This window comes from Myotis brandtii, unplaced genomic scaffold (assembly GCF_000412655.1).
Source record: "Myotis brandtii unplaced genomic scaffold, ASM41265v1 scaffold2398, whole genome shotgun sequence".
In the NCBI taxonomy this organism is placed as follows: domain Eukaryota; kingdom Metazoa; phylum Chordata; class Mammalia; order Chiroptera; family Vespertilionidae; genus Myotis; species Myotis brandtii.
The window spans coordinates 60,416-66,922 of record NW_005359053.1 but is presented as its reverse complement, the minus strand read 5'-3'; the positions used below and the strand labels follow the sequence as shown (position 1 = coordinate 66,922).

The window sequence follows — 6,507 nt, the reverse complement described above, 5'->3', positions numbered from 1 at the left end:
CATGGGCACATCTTCAGTCTTAGGACAATTGTCCTGCTTGTAGTTTTCTTCCCAAAGATTGCTTTCAGAGCCTTTTTGATGTCCTTGTTCTTGAGACTGTAGAATACCCCTGAAAATACATCCTGCATATCAGATATTTACATTATGATTCATAACAGTAGCAAAATTAGTTATGAAGTAGCAACAAAAATAATTTTATGGTTGGGGGTCACCACAACATGAGGAACTGTATTAAAGGGTCACGGCATTAGGAAGGTTGAGAACCACTGCTAGATGAAGGTTACAGCGTGGGTGTGACCATGATGTACACACTGAGGCAATTGCACTTGACTGTGAGATGTGGGTAGGCTGAGGTACATACCTAGCATCATACAATAAAATAAGGAGACAACCAAGGGATGAGATGCACAGGTAGAAAATGCATTATACTTCCCCCAAACTGATGACATTCCACGTATTCAGGAACTATCTTAGAATATAAGTAAATAATCCTAGCGAAAGGACCACCAACAAGCAAAACAGCTGCAAAATACATCACCATGTTATTGAAAATGTGTCAGAACAGGCAGGTTGGATCGTGTCATTGGGTTCATAGAAAAAATGGGGGATTTCCAAGTCCATGCAGAAGGACAGTCATAATCATTAACCATTGTAGCAAGGAATTCAGGATACTCATGATTCAAGACATCAGAACAAGCTGTCCACAGAACTTGGGGTTCAGGATGACCATGCAGTATAGGGGTGGCAGATTATTACAAACCAGTCATAGGCCTTCACAGTTAGAGGAAAACATCCAACCCAGCAAAAAATATAAAAATATACATGTGGATGATGCAGCCTGCATAGGTGATGACTTTGCTCTGGGTCTGGATGTTCCACAGCATCTTTGGGATGGTGGTGGAGGTGACACAGATGTCTACCAAGGACAGGTTGGAGAGGAAGAAGTACATGGGCGTGTGGAGGTGGGAGACTGAACTGATGGCCAGGATGATGAGCAGGTTTCCCAACACAGTGATCAGGTACATGGAGAGGAAAAGCCCAAATATGAGGGACTGTAGTTCCAGTGCCTGTGAAAGTCCCAGAAGAAGGACTTCTGAAATTTATGTAAGAATCACTAGTTCCATATGGTGGGGTTGAATACCAGGAAAGATGAAAATAACATGACTAATTTTCACACAAATTTACATTACTCACATGCTTGAAATGCTACAATTCATAGGTGCAGTCCAGATGTTAATTTTAATATTTTTGTATGGCTATGGTTCCCTGTAGGAAATATCCAGTGCCACCCCTGATATGGGATGTTTGTCCCAATCACCTATGTCTCTGTGAGTTCATGTATTGTAGTTTTAATGAGAATTTTTTCATGTTTCTCAGGAATGTAAATTGAGTGTTGACCATGTTTAGGCACTGTCCAGGTTGTGAGAATAGGGTGCTGAAGAACAGAAGTCTCTACAATCCAATGAGGGGAAAGAATGCAGAAGCAAATAATAAAATAATAAATTACTTTAGGTGGTGGCAGTGGTATGAAGAAAAGGAAAGGACATCTAAAGGACAGAGTGAATAAGAGTTCCATTTTTCATGGGTGTGCGGGTAGATCTGCAAGCAAGGTGACATTTAAACAGAGACCTCAAAAGTGAGCAGGATAAAAATCTGAGCTGTCCTAAATTAAATAGCACTGGGGCCAGAGAGTGAGAGAAAAAGATAATAGTAATCAACCAGCTAAAAGCTGTGGGCCCACTTACAACAGTCTGTTCACATTCACAAGACTGAATGGCCTCCTAGATGATGAAACTTTCAATCAACTTCGAAACGACCACTAGATGCCCCTGCATCCTGCTCGTGCATGAGCATTCAGGACTGTTGCCTGTAACCAACAAAGGAGTAAATACTGTATTCTTCTTTGTGTACCTATCCTAGAACTGCCTCACTTTACCTTCTACTGCAGCCCCTATCGCTATCAGTAGCCAATGAAAATATTTTCAAAAGAACATACCTCTTTCTTCCCCAAAACATGAAGTATAATGAGCCATCAACTCCAGGACAGGGGACATGTCTTTTCTGCATCGCTCTGCTGATAGTAGTTTAGATTTCATGCCCCAGGACCAGGTCCTTTCCTGGCTGGCATTTGGCTCAATAAACCCTCTTTTGTTTTTAAAGGAAAGCTTTTGGCCCTCAAATTTCTTATTTAACACAAGAGAGGAAGGGAGACACAAGGCTCTGGGAATGTGTGTGCCCTGCAGAAGGACTGGCCAGTGCAAAGGTCCTGAGGAAGGTTCTTGTTTCAAATGTACAAAAAAAGTGAAGCCTGTTTGCAAGGTGGATAAAATGAGGGAGAGTGAGGAGAAGTGGTGGCAGACATGTTGAGGTTTGAGGTGGCCTCTCTGCTATGGCTGACACCTCAGGCACAGGGACTTCCTCGTACATACTACCACTTAAGCTCTATTACTCTTGCTGCAAAGGTGTCCTGTGCATGGAAATAGTTTCCCTCCTTACTACCTGCTCTTGATTGAGTTCTGACCTCATATTGTAAGAGCCACCTTGGAATGTTTGAGTTCAGGCACCCCTGGTCTTAGAACTGCTCACATCCACAAATCACACAAGCACACACACACACACACACACACACACACACACACACACCAGTTATTCCCATGTCTGGCTCACTCCAGCCATACTAATGATGCTAGGAATGGATACAGCACAAGTTGGTCAGATCAGTGATCTTTCTCCTATCCAATATAGAAATACTTCCACAAATTACAAATAGTAAGCCTTCCATAGACAAATAGACTTGGGGTTTCATACTGGGATGGCCATTTTCTGCCCTGTATTTAATCACACATTTTCAAAAATTTGTTCAATAAAGGGAGAGGAGAGAGAGATCTGTGGGCAAAGAATGAAATAAAGGAGGAATAGAGATTTAACAAACTCAGGTGAGAGACTGTGAGGAAGAATACTCTTCTTGGGTCTGGCAGCATTTAAACCCTTCACACATTCCATTGATGCCATCAAAAATAAGCTTGTCCAAAAGACAGAAGTGCCTTCCTTATTGTACATCTTCGTAACGAGTAAAGGGACACACCAACACTTCAAACACATAAAGCGTAACAAAAGTCAGATGTTTTTAGTAGTAAGAAGTAAAAGATTTGTTTTCTGTACCTATTCCATGGTCATTTGACCAATTTGCTTTCATGCATTCCATTGAGAATGAGGTCAGCCCCCTTCTCTCTTTTCTTATGTGGCGCCTTTTGTATTATTTTAGGCTTTGGTTTTCATCTTTTCTTTGACACACCAGGCGGACACACTCTGGTCATAATTCAGGTCTTCATCCAACATGCAAAGCCACCCCAGACCATGCCTTATAAATCCTGCCCACACCATGACAGTTCTATCTCTTTATATTGAATAGCTTTCTTCATGATTCTTTCTGAGGACATTATTTTAAACACACATTTACTTCATTGTTGTCTGTCCTCACTACTATACTGAATGATCCAACAGAGCAACTTCACCTGCTGCTTTGTTTACTTTTGGATTTTTCACAAAGGTTTGTGAATAGATGGGCACATACATATGTAACCCGACATCAATGAGTCCGTGCTGCCTGTCACTACTTGAGCCAATGAAGCAGAGACAGGGTTGAATCATATCTGAGCATTTATTCCAATACTGCCAGCAATATAGAGGAGCAGCAGGTCATCCACAAGAATTTGCTCTGCAGCCCACCATAAGCCAGCTGCTTATATTGGGTAAAAGAACAAAGATAACATGGGGAAATAGCCATAGGGTATGCAAAATGGGCTGTTAACAGGTAAGCAGAGGCCTGGGAATCATCAAAGGGCTTAGTGATATGCAACCACTGGAGTCTTCAAAGGGCTAGTGGCTCTGGTTTCTAAAACAAAGTTGTTAATCTTTCCATGATCATAGACAGCTCCAAATGGGGAGGAGGGGCTGCATTTCCAGGTGAGCTTCCAGGTCTCATGTGTGTAAGAGCCAGCCAGGTTAGAATGTGCCTTCTTTAATCAGAATAAAGCAATCATGATTAAGAGAGTATGATTAATATTTCTTATAATTATAGCTGGTTCCCCAACATTCTATTTCTGCTCCTATCACATAGAAACAAAACTAAAAATGTGAAAAGTGATAAAAGGAAAAAATGAATGGTTAATGAAACCAGGTTAAAATGAGATGTTTCAAAACAACTATAGCAAGCAAAATTGAATGGAGAATTAAACACTAACTGAAATATGACATCAAGTAGCAATAACTTAATAATATCAAGATGTGTTAACAATTAAATTGTAAAGACAGATCTAAAAGAATATAATATATAATGTTTCTAGAATGTTCTGGCATGTAGGAGATGCCCAGTTATTATTCTTTTAATGAATCTGGAATTAGGTCTCAATGTATATGAACATTTACCATATGGCAAGGTTGTACTTCAATACAGTTGAAAAAGATTGAATTGTTACATAAAAGCTGGCATAAATGCCTATTGATCTGAAAGAATATGAAATTAGTCCTCCCACTCAGACATTTTATAATATCAGAGAACATGAACTCGGTGTCAGAATAACCAATACATTTTTGATGAACATCAGAAACTACATATAAACTTTACAGGTAGGAAAACCATCTTAAATAAAGAAGGAAACTCAGCAGTAAGAAAATAGATATATTCAAATAAAATTTAAAATTGTATGGTGAAAAATATCCTACAAAAGTCAATTGAGAAACAATGATCTATAGAAACCATTTGAAATGCTATACAAAAATGGGACATATTATATGGGCATATAATAACAATAGGTAAATCAAAATGGTGGTCAAATAAATGAAGTTTGCTGAAATTGAGTAATAATTTGCGAAAATAGCACAAAATGTCTTTCACACCCATCAGCCTAGGAAAAAACTGAAAGAGCAGTCACATTGATTAGAGTTGGAACTTTAAACTGATACTAAAACGGAATACCCAAATTTCACTGGTAGAAAGTGTTATAATTTTGGGAAACAACCTGAAGTCAGCTATAAATATTACAAATAATGAAGTTATTTAACTCCAAGTTTCTTAGACTCAGCATTGTTGACATTCTGGGACAGGTTTTTCTCTGTGGTGAGGTCTGTTTTGTGAATTGAAGATTGTTTAGAACATCCCTGCCTCCACCCACCCCTCTCCAGTGTGACCGTCACAGATCTTTCTGGAAATAGCTCAATGTCTCATAGGGGACAAAATTACCACTGATCAGAACCACATTTTGAAAGTAATTTAAACATTTTATAGTATTGATATGACAGCAATTTAATTATAAAGAATATGAAAGACCTTTAAAATTGTGAGTAGCAGTCATACTGTGAACTCTTATGTAGCCACTGAAATAAATACATTAATTAATCAAGCAAACAACCATCGCTCTTTTTTTTTGAAGAGTAACTTTGATTTCAGAGAGGAAGGGAGAGGGGAAAGAGATAGAAGCATCAATGATGAGAGAGAATCACTTATTGGCTGCCTCCTGCATGGACCCTACTGGGGATCAAGCCCACAACCTGGGCATGTGCCCTTGACTGGAATCAAACCTGGGACCCTTCAGTCCACAGGCCATGCTCTATTCACCAAGCCAAAGGGGCTGGGGCCAAACAACAATATCTGGAGCACCAGTTGCTTTCTGTGTCCTGTTGGCAGAACAGCCTGTAGGGCTTGTGGACTAAGAGCTGAAAGATCAGGGCAGAAGTGACTGTACCGGTCCAAGTGGGAGATAATAGGGCTTGTCCAGGGTTAGGGCCATGGAAGAGGTGAAAAGGGGGTGAATTCTGGATAGATTTTGAGAGTAGAGCGCTCAAAGCTTGCTGATGTGAGGGACAGAGACAGAGAGAGACATGGATGACTCCAATATTTTAAAATGTCTTTCACACCCATCAGCCTAGGAAAAAACTGTAAGAGCAGTCACATTGATTGGAGTTGGAACTTTAAACTGATACTAGAATGGAATACCCAAATTTCACTGGTAGAAAGTGTTACAATTTGGGGAAACAACCTGAAGTCAGCTATAAATATTACAAATAATGAAGTTATTTAACTCCAAGTTTCTTAGACTCAGCATTGTTGACATTCTGGGACAGGTTTTTCTCTGTGGTGAGGTCTGTTTTGTGAATTGAAGATTGTTTAGAACATCCCTGCCTCCACCCACCCCTCTCCAGTGTGACCGTCACAGATCTTTCTGGAAATAGCTCAATGTCTCATAGGGGACAAAATTACCACTGATCAGAACCACATTTTGAAAATAATTTAAACATTTTATAATATTGATATGACAGCAATTTAATTATAAAGAATGTGAAAGACCATTAAAAGTGTGAGTAGCAGTCATATTGTGAACTGTTATGTAGCCACTGAAATAAATACATTAATTAATCAAGCAAACAACCATCGCTCTTTTTTTTGAAGAGTAACTTTGATTTCAGAGAGGAAGGGAGAGGGGAGATAGAAGCATCAATGATGAGAGA

General features: G+C 39.5%; 1 pseudogene; it reads right to left on the bottom strand.

Annotated features, from left to right (window-relative positions):
- Positions 1 to 269: 269 nt before the first annotated feature.
- On the bottom strand, positions 270 to 2,054 carry LOC102250113 (annotated as a pseudogene).
- Positions 2,055 to 6,507: the final 4,453 nt, after the last annotated feature.